This window comes from Triticum dicoccoides, chromosome 1B (genome assembly GCF_002162155.2).
Source record: "Triticum dicoccoides isolate Atlit2015 ecotype Zavitan chromosome 1B, WEW_v2.0, whole genome shotgun sequence".
NCBI lineage: Eukaryota > Viridiplantae > Streptophyta > Magnoliopsida > Poales > Poaceae > Triticum > Triticum dicoccoides.
Window position 1 is genome coordinate 21,288,879 of NC_041381.1, and position 19,843 is coordinate 21,308,721.

At 43.4% G+C, this 19,843-nt stretch overlaps 1 pseudogene; it reads left to right on the forward strand.

Moving 5' to 3' along the window:
• The first annotated feature begins 584 nt into the window (after window positions 1–584).
• On the forward strand, window positions 585–18,681 carry LOC119350018 (annotated as a pseudogene).
• The last annotated feature ends 1,162 nt before the right edge of the window (window positions 18,682–19,843 follow it).

Sequence of the window (19,843 nt, forward strand, 5' to 3'; positions counted from 1 at the left end):
GGTACCCGTCACTGCTACTTTTCAAAATTAGCTCTGGCGGGTGCTATGTTGTGCCCACCACTCATTTTAGTTCACCTATAAGGTTTTTCCTGGTGATGTTTTCGTTTTTATTTTCTTCCTGTATGATAGCGCATGTTATAATTTTTAGATATATTATATAGGTCATGCCGATGTGCGTGAGTTTAGCAATAAATTTGATAGCAAAATATTGGATGGTTGATCGACATAGTATATAGATTGAAATTTGATATGGATGTGATGGATTATATGCATGGATGATCGTTTAGTATATGTGCATGATGAAATCGTTATATGAAAATGATTGTGATTATAATCAAAATAATTATTGATGGAAGTTTTTTTGAGCAATTAATGAAGATAGTTAGATATATAACTATTAGTTAATCAGTTTCTCTTTGTACATCCTTCCCAACCTCCATATATATCGCGCCGTCAACGACCGACGCCGGCCGGAAACATCGCCGCGACACCGCACCTCCAGCTCTGATGATACTCCTGATCATGTCGAGATTAAGGTGGAACAGAGGGGGAGAGGGGGAGACAAGAGGAGATTGAGAGCGGGGATGGGGCCCTTGGATGACAACATTGACCCACTAGAACAAATCTCAAGGGCAGAGAAGATTGTGGAACTCCAGTGCAAAAGGGCGTGGGAGGACAAGCGAGAGCAGATCCAGCTTGCATCGCGCCTGGCTCAGGTTCGTCGTGCCAAGGAGCAGGAGGCCAGGATGGAGTTCATCATAATGATAAATTTTCACTCGCGGTGGTCTCTCTGACTACGCCTGAGGAGATGCAACATTTGTGCCCACAGAACCGATCTAACTTGGTGAAAGGGATACTACGTTGGGCGATGGCGCACGCGAGATCGAAGAACCAGGAGCAAAAGGAGAGATGGCTGGATTTCTGTCATGGTCGGGCCTCGGGCGCCTTGACCTTTGTGGCTTCATTCTACTTTAAACCGTCGCTCTACTTTATTATATAGTATGTTATTAGACCTGGGATTGTCTCAAAAAAAATGTTATGAGACCTTAATTTGAGGGTCCGGCCTGTGGATGCCCTTCGTATCGTGAACTATTTTTTTGATGTAAGACTATTGTCATATGTAGCAATGCAATGCTTTCTACACATACAATGCTTACTTGTTCGCATGTATATACCCTACTGTCCAAGCTGCACGCCGACAATCCGGCAGGAAGGTCGAGGATTTCTGCAGAGTTCTCCACTTATCTTAAAAAGTTAAGCAAACTGATAGATTGTATTAGTACCGGACATGCATAGGGAAAATAATTTGGTACAGGAGAGACAAGGTAACACAAACATGTGAAAAATGCACCAAACGTAAACCTTAAGATTCTCCGCAGTTCAAAATGGCACTAGAAAATATTTCTTCTTTATGGGAGACCATCGTCGACCCTCAAATTGTTTAAGACCTGTTTGGTTGTCCAATGCGGTCAGTTTGTTCGATTTCAGCCTTCACTTGCAGACGGTGCATCCCGAATGCCATGTTCTATTTAATTTAGTAACAAACGATCCAAGATTGAGACTATTATATACCGACTTAGGGACAGTAGAAACACTAACACCTAGATCACGCGGTGAACAACTCGCGATGAGGACGAGAAGAATGTCGATGTCGAAGGGGCGGCACATGATGATGAGCCAGAAGGAGGTCTGAAGAACGAGTCCAATGTCGAACATGAAAATCATCTTGATGGACAAGAAGGCTGTGCGGATGTTCAGGAAGCAGCAAGAAACCTTTTGGACAAAGAGCCGAAGAACAGACCGACGAAGAACTGCCCAAGAAGGAAGACTTTGACCAATCTGGCGCCTATCCAAAAGAAGATGACGTCCAGAACAAAAAAGCCTTCAAAAATTTATTTGGCGCAATTCTTTTATGGAGGGTCTGCTTGTGTTGATTAATTGTGTTATATTTCGCATATGTACTCAAACATCTAATAAGTGATCAAGAAATGAGTCTCCATCTTGTTCTCTCCAAGAATTCAGATCCTATGTGATTACTTTCTATTTAATTCATGTTGAAGTACTGTGTTGGAAGTCAGTTATTGTCAAGGTTTTTGCCTTTGCGGGCGCACTAGATCGCTCTGTTACAATTTTTATTTGACTTTGCCTCTGTCAAATTTTGTTTATCGGTGGGCCAAGCTGCCAAAACGTTGCGCCCAGCGAACTACATAATTCTTGCCACGAGTATGATACAGAAACCACTTTGTTCCCAACTACTAGAGAGGCGATCTAGGAGGTAAAAGTTTCTGCCCCTCCCTCCACCATTGAGGATGTGGATCTCCACCTCTCCCGTCTACCTCTCTAGCGGCGGGAGCGGGATGGGACTCTGACGCTTCGACTTTGGGATGTAGCTTGTATAGGATTAGTGTTTGTTGTAGGCGCCACTTCAACGGTGGGGATGATGCTCCACTAAATAAATTGTCAATGTTCTTCTATGACCCTGATGATTCTCCAATCGGTGGCACCAAGAAGCATTCATCTCAGTTGTCTTATTTGTCATTTGGATTCGATCAACTTAGGTTCTCGTGCTTGGCACTTGGGATTCTCCTAGAGGGTGGTGTGGTCGTCCCCAATGGATGAATTCAATGGCTTAAATTGGTTGAGGAGATCCAGTCCGGATGCAATGCTCTTCCTCCTTTACCTTATCGGGTGAAGATGGCAGCACTAAGATCAGGTAGACATGGAATGACCCCCTCCCATCATGGTTAGATTGTTGCCTTAATTACTCTCTTATATTAGTGGATGCTTGCATAGAGGTATAATCATAAATATGTTTCTTGTTCAAAGAAGAACCACACATTATATAGATTTCACCACACAACAAACTATGAAAATAATGAATGGTAACTCAACGAATCTTGATGAAAGTAACTAGATGAAGTTACTGTGTGTCCTAGAGAACACTTCGATCCATATAAGTAATACAACTGGCTTGTCCTTAGCACAAGTAAGGATTGGGACACTTGTTTTTGTTACTATTTACTTTCTTTCAATCACACTTGCTTTCAAACAAACCATCAAACACTCTTTGCAGCTTTTACAATGATCTTTTGCTAGTTTCCACACCAATTACTTCTGCTCCTCGTTGGGTTCGACACTCTTACTTATCAAGAAGTTTACGATAGATCCCTTAAGCTTGTGGGTTATCATCCACCCCTCCGTCCTCCATTACCATGGCATCGTCCTTCGATGGTGCGCCTTGACCACCGTCTCTCGGTCGGGCGGCAGGCTTCCTCCTCTTCGTTTGTTCGTCTATGTGGCGTCCACGATCGAGCGAAGGGGGATGCTCAAACGACATCCAGCCAAATTAGCAACGGGCCTCCAATTTAGGACACTAGAGCAGATAGGCTTTGATAAAAAAAAGCAAAGAACATGGGAAGGTTGAATTCGAAAGAGGATTCATATTTCTAAACCAGATAAAGGGGAGAGGGGTAGCCTTAACCTAGTTGATGTGGGACATCATAGTCGCGCCATCGCCATGGTACACACCACCACCACACATACACACACACACACATGAAGAGAGAGAGAGAGAGAGAGAGAGAGAGAGAGAGAGAGAGAGAGAGAGAGAGAGAGAGAGAGAGCAGTTGACGTTGCCGCCGTCCTAGACCACCACCACGTGCGTTCCTCTGGGAGGGACACTACCACTTGAGGTAGAAATTGGGGTAGGGGCACCTAGGCTCGAAGTTGCTTTTGACCTAAAACACTTCCCTGCCCTCTCATTCATTCAGTGATTTTCTGTTCCGGTCGTTTCTGCGCATTAGATTGCTATTATATTCCACTTTTTTTTGTTAAATAGGCCTCTTGTCCTATAGGGGCAGCTACACTCGTGGAAAATTTGAAGCACAATGCTTAACTGGGCCTGCCAGCCGAAGAATGCCCACTAAGCTGCTAAAGGTAGAGACACTGTGAATCGATACAATGTGCTAAGCTCTTGAGAAAACGCTATGAGATAATGGATGTGGGTCCACTAGAGAAACCTAGGTATGCCACCACCATGACTGCCTCCATCGATCTCCTATTCCTCAACCGTTGGTACCCTTGCAGCTGTCGTTTCCACTCATCCCCACACCCCATCTCTCGGATCCCTCTCTTCTTGCCATCGAGGGTGAATCCTTGGTGTGCCATGAGATGACTGCCGATGTGCAAGGAAGATTCGAAGGGGCGGTGCTGCAATTGAACCCTAATTGAGCCGTCAGCGGTGGCAGAGGCCCCCGCTGATAAAGACGGGTCACGTTGTTGCTCTCTCTGTGACTCCATTATAGGTTGATCTTTCCTCACCCCGATTCGGGGATGAGGACACCACGCAGGAGCGCTGCAGCATGCAGTTCCTGCCGTGCAGCAGGTTCCACATTAGTACTACCTCTGCCTGGATTTATTAGTCCCCTTGTATTTGGGTTAAACTTTGACCTTTGATTTAATTACCATAAAATTAGTTATATATCACAAGAATAGTATCATTGTAAAAATCTTTCGAACATGAATCCAACAATATAATTTTTTGTGACATACAACTTCTATTTTGTTAGTCAAATCTACAATTAAAATTTGACACAAAATACAAGAGGCACCAATAAACACAAAATACAGTTGCACAACATATATCTGTACACATGCACACAGTTATTAACACAAACACCTCACAAATCAGATGCAACACGGTAAAAGAAAGAACGAAAACCACAATGAAGGATGTGCAGTTGGGAACCCGGGAATTCTACGGGACCTCGATCTTCTCTACATGGATCAGTCCCTGCAGGATTCCTGCATCCCATGCAACTGCAAGAACAGGGGAGGAGGACGAAGACGAAGCAGAGATCGATCGACAGGACGATGGATCGATATGCATATATATGTGGATGCAGCAAGGTTACGTGCGAGGAGTGGAGAAGAGACATCGATTCGGGGAGGCTCTACTTGTCGATCTGGCCGAGCTTGCCGAGGCCGTTGCAGTTGGCGCACACGATCTGCGCCTTGTCCTTCCTCGCTGTGTTCGCCTGACTGAAATTTTTGGTTTTGAACTATTTAGTCCATAAGAGAAAACAAAAAAATTTGGTCGTATAAAATATCTATAGTTTTTAGGAGTTAAGAAATACAGAGCTTAAGAATCTTCATGCTTTGTGTGTGTATTCATGCTAGTGTGCTACTCTCTTCTCTGACCCAGATTTGCATGATCTTTCATTGATGCATGTTACACCGTCTATATATATAAATAGATAAAGTTCTAAATGCTCGACATTAACTTGTTTCTTGAATCGTAGATATGACTTTTCCTAAGTTAATTCCTATATATATTCATTAAGAGTATGTGATGATTTTTTTATTATTTTTCATAAATCCTAGATTTTCCTTTTCAATGAATTCATTTTTATATATCTTATGTCTTATATGATCGTCATATCTCACTAGGATATAAATGAACCACATTATTTTTTCTTAAATAACAGATATTCCAACAAGATTTTTTTATGGAATGAAATCTTTTGTTGCACTTTTTTATAGCCAAGCTTTAAATGACTCTCGCTAATTTTCCGCACCGAATCCTATAGGCACGCACCACACTGCTTCACACTATTTAAGAGGGTGGGCCTCAGTGAAGGGCACATCACTACACCGGTACTTGTGTTTCTGTTTGGCTTCTACATGGATAATTCTCCTCAACCTATTATGCTGTTTATTGTGCTACTTCTTGGTAGCATACTTAAAGGAGGGTGTTTTCATGCTATTGAAGAGGTAAGTTTGCAGTTTATTTCTATTGATATTGCGATGAACATCCACATCATTATTTACATTCTCTCCTTGTTTGCCCCCCCCACCCCCCCTTTGCACAATATAAAGCAAGGAAACTCGACAATTTCATGGCCCTATGAAATTCATCCAGAATTCTTCCTTCCAAAGGGAAATCTTACCTCTGACAAAAATTCAAAAATTACTTATGTGAGTATTAAGTTTCCCTTAATTGCATTATTGTTTGTGATATTTTTAGTATCATATACATCATGAAAACCATGTCCTACTTACACGCAGATGGTTTTAATTACATTTTAACAGTTCTCAAGTCATACATGGCCGTCAGGAGGTGGCAATAAGCATTATTATGGTGCAGAGGTCACACTAGATGTTTATGGCTTTGATTTACAAAATGGGCAAGAAAGTGCATCTATGATTTCGATTCTATATAGGGGAGATGGACAACCATCTTCACTCACGGAATCCAAATTGGATGGCATGTAAGTTATGTGACTTGTACAACTACATACATATTAGTTTAATTAGACTTAGTAAGCAAACTACTCAACATGGGTAAAATACCAGATTTTTTTTGCATATGTTGTGTATTACTACCAAGATAATTTTTAGAAGTTCCAATATTAGAACCCCATCAGGTGCATAATTTGTTATAAGATCTTATTTTTAGTTCTTCGCATATTTTTTTTGTAATTAGTGAGTTTCTATGTACAACTTTGTTGTTTAGACAAGACATACTATACACACACCTTATGTAATAAAACGATTCATTAAGAATTGTGTCACTAGATAAGTGTGTTGAATATAATTATTAGTTCCAAATAGTTGATAGCATGGCTAATCATCATAATTAACCCAGAAGCTAATGCATGTTAATTAGCTCTTACTTGTAGCAATGAAGTGTGATAGAAATTTCAAAATCACGTATATAATAAAGTACGAGTTATGAATAACAATACTACAAAATTATGGGGAAAATATAGGATGCACTTTTTAAACATCATTAGTTATCTTTGAAACACATGCAGTAGGTTTCTTAAACTATGTGTAAGAAAAAAATACTCTATTTATATTCCTCCATTCAATCAATTCATGATTAGAATGTTTAAATGTGTATATTTAGAGCATTTTCAATAGCACCCCTATTTTCGGGCATGAGGTGATTTTAGGGTAAAAGGGCCAAAATACAGCAGCCTCCAACAACAGCACAGTCCTATATTTTTTCCAAACAAAAAGTTGGGGAGCCCAAGAAAGTTTGGAATCCCTTTGTCGCCGCCGTTGACCGCCCGATTCCGGTCAACTCCGGCGCCTCCCCTGGTTGCCGCTCACCGGAACGGCTCTCCTCGCCCCCGCCTACTGATTACCCAGCCGCCCCGGCGAGACCCTCCGTCTCTGCCTCCTCTCCCATCACATCTGGCAGCTCCGCCGTGGATCCGGACGAGGCAGAGCACAAGCTCCCGACTTGATTTGGCCTCGATGGCCTCCGACACCCGATCCAAAGCCGCCATGGCCGTCCTCGCGTGCCCCATCCTCCTGCGTGACCGGCGCCTGATCCCGCCTCCACCTCACCCGTGCTTCAGAGCTGGGAGATGACTACACGCCTCTTCTTCACCCGCGTTGCGGCTGGCCCGTGCGGGGGTAACACCGGGCTACGCCTGCTTCCAATGGCCGCATTGTAACATGCCTGATCGGCAAGGGAGATCGAGACAAAGGGGATCGGAGTTGGTAGGAAGGAGAAGGGGAAAGTGGAAGGAGGAGATAACTTGGAGAGAGGGCAGCTCTGCTCCAATTCGTTTCAGCCAAGTAATACACGATACCCACACCAGCCACACGCGGCTGTACTTAAGCAGGCCCACCCAACCACCACACACACACCTATTCGACAGCACTTGGGTCTCCATCAGCCCCCGCCTCTGCCAGGTGGGCCTCCTTGGATCTCATGCTCCTGGGGCCACCGTGAGTCATGACATTATCCCTCCCTTGGAATCCGGCTTGTCCCCAAGCCGGTGCCGTTGGAAAACGCCGCTGCAGCGCCTCCAGGTTCTCCCAGGTCACGAGCGAGGGCTACCAGTCCCTCCACTGGACACGGACGCGCTGAGTGCGGACGCCGTTGCTGCTCACCTCCCTGCTGTCGAGGACGCAGAGAGGTTCCTGCACTGCCTGCAAAACATCATCAGGAGGAGGTAACTCACTTGATACTGGAACATCCACTCCAACTGCCTTCTTGAGCTGCGATACATGGACCACAGGGTGTATTCTGCTGGTTTCTGGAAGAAGAAGCATGTACGCCACCTTCCCCACTCGTGCTTCAATCTTGTAAGGCCCGTAGTATCTGAATGCCAGTTTCTGGTAAGGTCGCTGCGCCACCGAGGTCTGGATAAATGGTTGCAACTTGAGAAATACCCAGTCGCCCACTTGGAATTCCCGATCAGTGCGGTGCTTGTCCGCCTGACGCTTCATGCGGTCTTGGGCGTGCTTGAGGTGTTGCTGTAACAGGTCTTGCATCACCTCCCGCTCGCGGAGCCATGCAGCAAGGTCTAGCACAGTGCATTCATCCACTTGAGTTACACCTGATTCCCTTGGATGCGTCTCATAGATGACCTCAAACGGTGTGCGTCCCAATGCTGAATGGTATGTCGTGTTGTCCCAGTATTCAGCAAAGAGGAGCCACTTGTACCATTTTTTTGGGCAGGAGTGAACTGAGCACCGGAGATATGTTTCCAAACATTGGTTCACCCTCTCCGTTTGGCCATCCGTTTGGGGGTGATAGGAAGAGCTCAGCCTCAACTCAGCCTTGGATAATTTGAACAATTCTTGCCATAGCGCACTAGTGAAGATCCGGTCTCGGTCGGATATGATCGCCAGAGGTAGGCCGTGGAGGCGAAAGATGTGTTGCATGAATGTTGTGGCAACTGAGAAGGCAGTATACGGGTGCTTCAGCAGAACGAAATAAGCATACTTGGAGTATTTGTCGACGACGACCAGGATGATGTCATACCCTCCTGAACGGGGAAGCCCTTCGATGAAGTCCAGAGAAATGACTGCCCATGGTCTCTTGGGAATCGGAAGTGGTTGTAGGAGTCCTGCTGGAGACACCCGTTCTGTCTTGGCTTGCTGGCATGTTAAACAGGAACAAGCGAAACTCTTGACTGTGTCTTTCAGTCCTTTCCAAGAAAATAAGCGACGCACACGGTGGTACGTGGCGTGGAACCCCGAATGACCTCCCGTGGCACTATCATGGAGAGCTCTCACCAAGGCCTCTTGAATTTCAGGGGCTTGCCCGATCCAAATTCTTCCCTGGAACCGGAGAACTCCCTCCTATAGAGAAAACCCTTCATCAGCCAGCAGATCCAGAGCCAAACGGGCGAGTCGCTGCTGTACTGCTGGGTCATCCTTGTAGCTCTGAATGACCGTGTCCAGCCACACTGGTCGGCACACCGAGATGGCCGCAAGTTCTGCCTGTGGGTCTGCCACAAGTCGAGACAGCGCATCAGCCGCTCTGTTCGATGTGCCTGCCTTATACTGGATTCGAAACTGGAGCCCGACAAGCTTAGTGAACGCTCGCTGCTGAATAGGTGTGTTCAATCTCTGATCCGTCAGGTTCAGGAGGCTGTGCCGATCTGTCTTAATCAGAAACTATGAATGTTGCAAGTACAGTCGCCAGTGATCCACTGCCATTAACAGTGCGAGGCACTCCTTCTCATACGCCGACAAACCCAAGTTCCGGGGAGATAGAGCCCTGCTGAGATAGGCGACCGGGTGCGAGTTTTGCATTAATACCGTGCCGATCCCTGTAGCACTGGCGTCTGTCTCAATCACAAATTGTTTGCTGAAATCTGGAAGAGCCAGTACGGGGGCCTCGATCAGCGCACGTTTGAGGGCTTGAAATGTTGCTTCAGTCGTAGGTGTCCAGACAAATAGGGTATTCTTCCAGAGGAGGTTGTTGAGAGGCCTTGCGGGAATACCAAAGTTGCGGACAAATTTTCTGTAGTACCCGGCTAAGCCCAAGAACCCGCGCAATTGCTTGACTGTGGTTGGTTGCTCCCATGTCTGAACAGCCTTGATGTGCTCATCCAATGTTGCCATACCATCCTTACTGATCTTGTGCCCTAAGTAGCTGATTTCTTGTTGCACAAACGCGCATTTGGAAAGCTTGACTCTTAAGTCGTGTTCTTGCAGATGCTAGAGCACTTGTCTCAGCAATACCAAATGTTCAGACATGGTTTTGGTATGCACTAAGATATCATCCATGAATACGAGCACCTCGTGCCTTAGAAGTGGATGCATCAAAATGTTCATCGCTCCCTGAAATGTTGGCGGGCCTCCTGTTACTCCATATGGCAAAACCCGAAACTGGAAATGCCCCTGGTGTGTGGTAAATGCTGTTTTCATCTCATCTTCCTCCAACAACCTGATCTGGTGGTATCCTGCTCGAAGGTCAAGTTTGGAGAACCAAGCCGAGCCGGCAAGTTCATCTAGAAGCTCATCGATAATGGGCAGGGGGTAGGCACGCTTGAGGGTGATTGCGTTCAAGTGTCAAAAGTCCACGCAAAACCTCCAAGTCTGATCTTTTTTCTTGACTAACAGCACCGGCGACGAGAAGGGGCTAACACTTGGCACAATCAGTCCTGCCTTCAGCATCTCTTGGACTTGCGCTTCAATCTCCGTTTTCTGTTCTGGAGTGTAGCGGTACGGTCGGATGTTCACTGGCTTGGCTCCCGGAAGTAGGGGAATGGCGTGATCCCATGGCTTGTGTTGTGGCAATCCAGTTGGTTCTACAAACACTTGAGAGAACTCCTCTATTAACTCCATTATTGGAGCCGGCGCTTGCTCCTTAATGCCCTCCGTTGTAGCTTGCTTGACTGTGCGCAGGAGGATGATGTGTGCAATTTCCTCTCCTTCTTCCATAGCGCTCAATTGCGCGGCTGACACTTGAGATACCTTGGTTGTTGTAGGGACTACCCCCCGCAGCTCTATCAATTCATTGTTGTGCCAGAACTGCAAGATTTTCTGCTTCCAGTCCACCCACATCGGCCCACATTGCTGGAGCCAATCCATGCCGACCAGCATATCGTGACATCCCAGTTGCAGAACCCTAATGTCCGTCTTGAACTCAAACCCTTGCGTCTGCCACGTACATGCTGGTATCATGGCTGAACAAGAGAGTAGACCTCCGTTGGCAATTTTGACAGAGATCTGGTTCATCGGTTGCACCTTATCAGACAAACGACTCGCCACTTCCTCACTGATGAAACTGTGTGAACTACCAGAATCAACCAGAACAAGTATTTCCTTGTCAGCAATCCTGCCCAATAACCTGACAGTGTGTGGTGTTGTCTGCCCTGTAGTTGCGACTTTGGAAATAGACATGAGAACCTCTTCCTCCTATGCAACTTCTGGATCAGCAGGATCTGGATAGTCTGCTTGCAACAAGTCAAGCAGCTCTTCGATGATGTGTAGCAGAACTGTTGGGGCACACTGGTGGCCTTGCCCCCAACGCTCACTGCACTTGAAGCACAAACCGCGGGCACTCCTGTAGTTCCGTAGTGCTGCTACCTGGTCGTCGCCACGAACGCCATGTTCCTGTGCGTGTGCCGCGTCGATGCCGCGGCGATCTTCTGCAGCCGCAGGTGGCCCAGGAATAGGGGGTCGCACCGGCGGGGCTCCGAGCGCCAGCAGGGGCTGGATGGGACGGGGCTGCTGTACTTCTTGTCGTCTGAATTCACGGCGAGGAAGAGCTTCCACCAATTCTTCCTGCAAAGATGCCAAGGAAAATGCGGAGTCCAAGTCCATGGGTTGATGTAACAGAACACCTACTCTAATCTCTTGCTTGAGCCCTTCAAGGAATTGCGTGGTAAAGAAGACATGATCAAATGCAGGATTATGTGCTAGAAGTTGATGCATATGTTCCTCGAACTGCAGCATGTATGCATGCACCGTGGTCGTCTATTTCAGAGTGCGAAACTGACAAAGATGAGTCTGATACCGACCGAATTTCCCACACAGTGCTGTACACAACTCTTCCCAAGTCATGGTCGTTCCCCTCGACTCATGCAACTGCAACCATCTAGCAGCATTCCCAGAGAAATGCAAAGTAGCTACCCGAACCCATAATTCAGATGGAACACTATAGACATCAAAATATTTCTCACATCTGGTTTTCCAAAACTGTGGGTTATCCCCATCGAAGGACGGGAAATCCAATTTTGGAAGTGACCAGCTGGACTGGGTAGCATGCGGTGTACGGTGCTCAAAATCCTTAACCAGTTCGGGCGGCTCAGAGCAAGAGAATGGGAAAGGGGATCGGGATCGGTCAAAGACGTACTCTTGACCGGAGGGGGCAACTGGGTGGTTACCACCCCGTGTGCTCGTCCCCCGGTGATGTCGCCCGCGCCATGGCCATCTGGCCCGTGGTGCCCCGGATCCGCTGAGGGGTTCGTCTCGTGCACCACCGCGTCGCCGGCAGAGCCCAGATCTGGTTCTGGGGGCGCCGCCAGAACAGGATGAAGCGCGATGCGCCCGACCTGGGCGTGTAACTCATCCACTTGCTGCTGGATGTGAGTCACCGCAGGCCGCCAAAACTCCAGAGAGGTTTGGTCGCCTCCAATCGCGCCTCCGTCATCGTCCGACTGGCGTTGATGGACTGGATCAACGCCGCCAACTGCTCCTCCATCGCCGCCGTCTTGAGAGCTTGTTTGGTGCTGTAGCGCGGTTTCGGATACGCCGTCTCCAGGATGATCGTGCTTTGATACCAGGTTGTAACGTGCCTTATCAGCAAGGGAGATCGAGACAGAGGGGATCAGAGTTGGTAGGAAGAAGACACTACTACAAAAAGGGCTATAGATGGAATGGCCACTAATGGCGCACCTGTCATGTGGTGCACCATTACTATATTCTAATGGCACATCATGTCTCGGTGCGCCATTAGTAGTTTTGAAAAAAAACATAAAAAAATTTGTTACTAATGGCGCACTGTTGTATAGTGCGCCATTACTAGTTGACATAGTAATGGCGCATCACATCCGCCGTGCGCCATTAGTAGTTTTGAAAAAAAATAAAAAAAATAAAAAAAATATTTGTTACTAATGGCGCACCATGTCTCGATGCGCCATTACTAGTTTTAACTAGTAATGGCGCACTGTCCACTGGTGCGCCAGTACTAAGTTTTTTTCAAAAAAAAATACAAAAAAAATATCAATTTTTTTTATTTTTTTTTCAAAACTACTAATGGCGCACCACCCCACGGTGCGCCATTACTAACTTGCCCCAACACCGAATGCAACCCCCTGGATCGCCTTTTCAATTTTAGAAAAAATAAAAGAAAATGATGGAAATGTCAAAAAAAATAAAAGAAAATAAGTTTCCCATGTGATATGTGGTCTAGTTGTTGGGAAAATTTACAAATATGAATTTCGACTTTATTTGCAAAATCTCTCTGGAAATTTGTAAAATGGGCATAACTTTTGCATACGAACTTGGATGAAAAAGTTTTTTATATAAAAAATCATCTACTCGAAAAGTTACATCCAAATTTAACGGGGGGAACCCCTTTAAACATTTTCAAAATCCCCAAAAACCTAACAGAAAAAAAGTTACGGGGCTTTCAAGATCTAGAGGCAAAAAAAATCAAAAAATTTCAAACTTACTAGTGGCGCACCGTGGATGTGGTGCGCCACTAGTAACAGAAAAAAAGTTGGTTTTGAATTATTTTTTTCAAAAAATGATACGTAATATGACCGGGAAGTTTGAAATATTTTTCAAAATTTCATCATAGTCATGAACATGAACAAAGTCCTAGACATCAACAAGGTATAATAGGATTGATATGCTAGATATATCAACAAGTGTCTGTGAAGTGAGCTGTTGCTGGTGTTGGATAGAACTCTGATGTTAAGCGTGCTTGGGCTGGAGTAGTGTGAGGATGGGTGACCTTTTGGGAAGTTTGACTGTGGAGTGCGATTTGACCTGAGATTAAGCATATTGACCCAAGATTAAGCCATAGCGAATTGAGATTAAGAAAAAAACGAAAAAAAATTTGAATTTTTTTTTGAAAAAAAACCTAATGGCGTGGTGCTAGTGGCGCACCTGTAGTGCGCCATTAGTAGCGAAAACAGGTGCACCATTAGCAGCCCTTTTTCTAGTAGTGAGAAGGGGAAAGTGGAAGGAGGAGATAACTTGGAGAGAGGGCAGCTCTGCTCTGATTCATTTCAGCCAAGTAATACACGATGCCCACACCAGCCACACGCGGCGGTACTTAAGCACGCCCACCCAACCACCACACGCACACCTACTCGACTGCACTTGGGTCTCCATCAGCCCCCGCCTCTGCCAGGTGGGCCTCCTTGGATCTCATGCTCTCGGGGCCACCGTCAGTCGTGACACGCGTCCAGTGGCCGTGCAACGTGTGCGTACCAGAAGGCTGCATGTTCTAGATTTTCCTGTGAATCTGAAAGCCTAGTGGCAGCAATCACAGATGCGGCAGCAAATTTCACTTGCTAATCTCCTTGCGTGTTGCGGTGGAAGGATCTAGCAATTACCATGGATGGATCCATGCGTGTTGTACTTGATTGCTTCTTTCTGAACATGTGCAGTACTAGCAAAATCCAGTTCAGTTTGAGTTTTAGAAGTTTCAATAGTAAAATTCACTTTTGACAGTAAAGTTTAAAGAAGATAGCAGGTTCAGTTTTGAATGTTCGAGTGCCCAATTTTAGGGCAGCTGTTGGAGAAGGCACTTGCTCGTGCCCAAAAAAACGCATTTTCATGCCCAAATTTTTTTACTCCTCCGCATTTTTGTGATCTATTATAGGGATGCTGTTGGAGATGCTCTTAGCACATTATCATGCAAGTTGTCCTTTCCAACCTCAACAATGTTTCCTGGAAAGAATTAGGATTATGTATTTTCTTGCATCCAAGATATTGGTTGAAGATGAATGTAGTTTTTTTTGCCTCTTGTACAACGCCATAGTTTGAAAATGAGTGCTTGGAGCATGCCTATGTTAAGGATCATGCACAAAAACTAAACTCTATGTTAAGAGTTACTTAATAACTAGCGAAGGAGCTTCTTAACTTAGCTTGCTCTTGATAGACTACATTTATATTTCTATAGTAATCTTTGCCTGCTATCTGTATAGTTAATTTATCCATGTTTAAGTTGTACTTTATTTTGGTTTTTTCTTGTTTTAGTTAGTGTTGTACTTTCTGCGGAGACCTCTAGTCACTATTTGTGTTATATATTACAGTTATAATGGACGTATATTTTGTACATATATATTAACACCTACAACAATTATGTGTAGATTTTGCCATCGTTGTACAAGGATTCTCGGACCCATTTCTACACAGCTTGGATTGTAAGTTTTTTCTTTCTAAACTCTATAAGCTACATTGTGCATGTTATGTGTTTAAAATATAGACTAAGAGTGATTACCAGCAAGTGTTTATGTTTAGTTGCATAAACTACGAAGACCATAATATCGCATTCTAGGAACTAGCAATATGATGGTCTACGTAATGGTTAAAGCATGCATCCAATAACTTGTCATATAATGTATTCCATTTCCTTACAAAATGAAATTATTCAGGTATTTGACACTTACAAACACACTATTGTTGCCATCATGTTTTATTATGTATTTGCTATAAAACTAATGTTATTCATATATCATGGAGCAAAAAAACGTATCAAGTAGGTATCAAACTCTAGACTTGTGGCCCTTTACTCGACCATTCCCTCAGAATGCTTTTATTTTTTCAAAAAAAGAATGCAATATTCAAAACATTTTTGCACATTTTCCTAATTATATTGCAACTTCAGAGTGGTGGAACTTCTGGCAAGGGCTGCATGAATATGATTTGCCCTGGATTTCACAAGACATCATCAAGTATAGCTCCAGGCAGTGTCATCGGTCCACTTTCACGCGTTGGTGGCCAGAAAAGATATATCACCCTAAGGATATTTAAGGTATGAACCTGCTATTGCAACATCCATGCTAGATTGTTCAAACTGGAATTAAGCAAGTTGACATCGAACAACATTAAAATATTGCACATCACAAAGCAATTGTTGTTTTGGGTAAGGCATCACTAAACAAGTTCATGGTAACTTTCTCTTAGAAGTGTACTTAGTCTAGTTTGTGGTAGTACATAAAAGCTTTATGTATTATCATGAACTCTTTGTCAATTATATGTGAATCATTGCATTTTAGCATTTATCATTAATTTTTTGAATCCAAACGCTGAATTATGCCTAGACACGAACAAATGATGATCATATATGATATATCACGACAAGTGGATACCGTTGCTCTTCGTGTAAAAACTTAAATATGTAGACTTAAGATAATTTGGCCTTATACACTACTCTCCCTGTTACCGAATGAGAGACGTGTTTGTATTTATATGTATGCATGTGTGTGTGTGCATGCGCACCCGAGTGTGCAAGTAGTTAGGATAATATACGGCAAAGTGCTTAGCACCTTCCTCATATACTGCCTTTCTTACTCAAGTTGTTTGCACACACAAGTTTGTGCAACCCTTTTCTTGTGAATAATACTGTATAAAAATGGTACTCCCTCCGTCCCATAATGTAAGACGTTTTTTAACAATACACTAGTGCCAAAAAATGTCAGAGTGGTGGAACTTCTGGCAAGGGCTGCATGAATATGATTTGCCCTGGATTTCACAAGACATCATCAAGTATAGCTCCAGGCAGTGTCATCGGTCCACTTTCACGCGTTGGTGGCCATAAAAGATATATCACCCTAAGGATATTCAAGGTATGAACATGCTATTGCAACATCCATGCTAGATTGTTCAAACTGGAATTAGGCAAGTTGACATCGAACAACATTAAAATATTGCACATCACAAAGCAATTGTTGTTTTGGGTAAGGCATCACTAAACAAGTTCATGGTAACTTTCTCTTAGAAGTGTACTTAGTCTAGTTTGTGGTAGTACATAAAAGCTTTATTTATTATCATGAACTCTTTGTCAATTATATGTGAATCCTTGCATTTTAGCATTTATCATTAATTTTTTGAATCAAAACGCTGAATTATGCCTAGACACGAACAAATGATGATCATATATGATATATCACGACAAGTGGATACCGTTGCTCTTCGTGTAAAAACTTAAATATGTAGACTTAAGATAATTTGGCCTTATACACTACTCTCCCTGTTACCGAATGAGAGACGTGTTTGTATTTATATGTATGCATGTGTGTGTGTGCATGCGCACCCGAGTGTGCAAGTAGTTAGGATAGTATACGGCAAAGTGCTTAGCACCTTCCTCATATACTGCCTTTCTTACTCAAGTTGTTTGCACACACAAGTTTGTGCAACCCTTTTCTTGTGAATAATACTGTATAAAAATGGTACTCCCTCCGTCCCATAATGTAAGACGTTTTTTAACACTACACTAGTGCCAAAAAACGTCAGAGTGGTGGAACTTCTGGCAAGGGCTGCATGAATATGATTTGCCCTGGATTTCACAAGACATCATCAAGTACAGCTCCAGGCAGTGTCATCGGTCCACTTTCACGCGTTGGTGGCCATAAAAGATATATCACCCTAAGGATATTCAAGGTATGAACCTGCTATTGCAACATCCATGCTAGATTGTTCAAACTGCAATTAAGCAAGTTGACATCGAACAACATTAAAATATTGCACATCACAAAGCAATTGTTGTTTTGGGTAAGGCATCACTAAACAAGTTCATGGTAACTTTCTCTTAGAAGTGTACTTAGTCTAGTTTGTGGTAGTACATAAAAGCTTTATGTATTATCATGAACTCTTTGTCAATTATATGTGAATCATTGCATTTTAGCATTTATCATTAATTTTTTGAATCCAAACGCTGAATTATGCCTAGACACGAACAAATGATGATCATATATGATATATCACGACAAGTGGATACCGTTGCTCTTCGTGTAAAAACTTAAATATGTAGACTTAAGATAATTTGGCCTTATACACTACTCTCCCTGTTACCGAATGAGAGACGTGTTTGTATTTATATGTATGCATGTGTGTGTGTGTGCATGCGCACCCGAGTGTGCAAGTAGTTAGGATAATATGCGGCAAAGTGCTTAGCACCTTCCTCATATACCGCCTTTCTTACTCAAGTTGTTTGCACACACAAGTTTGTGCAACCTTTTTCTTGTGAATAATACTGTATAAAAATGGTACTCCCTCCGTCCCATAATGTAAGACGTTTTTTAACACTACACTAGTGCCAAAAAACATCTTACATTATGGGACAGAGGGAGTAGTTGATAAATATGAGAAAATAAGCACTTGATCGAGTCAAATCAAGAGGAAAAGCAGCTTCAAAACAAGGAAAAAGCTTCCTTTCTTGAAACTATTTTTCATGCGAAATCTAGTGGTATAATTATTCATGAAAAATGGAGATGACTGCACTTTTTAGGGATATTAATATGTCAGGTATTCTAGAGCGATGGTGATATCATTTACTTATGAGGAATGATATGCTGTATATTTATTGATATATTGATAAATACACGCAGGAAAAATATTCAGGTGATTGGCACATCCATTTTGGAGCTATGGGTGATCCAAAACCAGTGGGTTACTTCCCTAAATCCTTGGTCCCGGGACTCGTAGATAAACCTTTGGAGATAACCTTTGGTGGTTAATCATAAGAAACCACGACTAAGTCCTCCAATGGGAAGTGGTTATATTTCAACAAGTGGCACTGCTGCATCCTTTAGTAATCTCAAGCTTATCGATGCAGACTGTATTGGTCATATTGTCAATGTGGATTTGCCATCTACTGACGATGGGAAGGGTTGCTATACACCTTCAAAAATTGATTCGGCACAATTCTTTTACGGGGGATCTACTGACGATGGCTGTATTGATTAATTATACGGTAAATCTAACGACCGAACGTTCTGTGCTTGCGAACAGATCCGAACGATCTGGGAAGCGTCGGATCGCGATCTGGTGGCTGCGTGAGAAAAAAATAATTGACCTGCGTTTAGCGGGATTCGATCCCTGGCCTACGCGAGAGAATGACCACGTTACCAACTCACCTGTATAGCTTCTTTCTGCAAAACACATAAACATAGCCCTATTTAATAGTTTTTCTGTCAATAAAAACCTATTTTAATATCTTCATAATGAACAAGAACATACTCTAAAAAAACAAGTCACTTACGATGCGTTTGAATCTTTCTATCGTTGATGCCTACATTTTTTTAGTCTAATCACCATTGATGCCTAGCAAGGCAAGGCTCTTTGGCTACATCCTACGTGGGCAACCTTAGCTATTTTGGTTCAAGCTTAGCTATTTTTGGTTCAGCTAGCAATCTACCTGATCAAGCACGAACACGTTATTTTCATGTTTTGTTTTCATTTATTTTTTATAAACGGAGGAGAGCCAAATTGGTCGCTGCTTAGGTTGTACACCCTCTGTTTCTAAATATAATAGAGGGGGTGTGGCGAAAAAATTGTTGAAAACATACCGACGGTAGCTTATGTGTAAATATTATGGTAATACAGTTAACTTTTTGTCACTTTCATATGAGCCAAAAAAAGCATTTTTTTCTTCTTGTGTTTTTTGGATTCCTCAAGTTGTCTTGTAGTCTCCCATGTATCAACGGGTTGTATACCTTGTCCATGTAGCCTCGTTATAAATATCATGGCAACTTCACATGAGGTTTTTTTTGAGTTGAAACATACCCTGATAATTTCTGTGCAAATGGCATGATAATCTATGGACCAGGACCCGATAACTTATGTACATATGTCATGGTAACTTCGACCGGAGGTGAAAAAATTATTGAAACATCTTCCCGGTAATTTATGTGTAAACAATACGGTAATTTTTTCATGGTAACCCTGATAACTTAGGCACAAACACCACGGCAACTTTGACCTGAAGGAAAGAAGTTGTCAAAAATGTACCCCGGTAAGTTTTGTATAAATATCATGGTAATAACGCATCATATACATAATAACTTAGGTACAAACACCATGATAACTTGGACCCCAGGGAAAATTGTTGAAAAATATAGCTTCGATA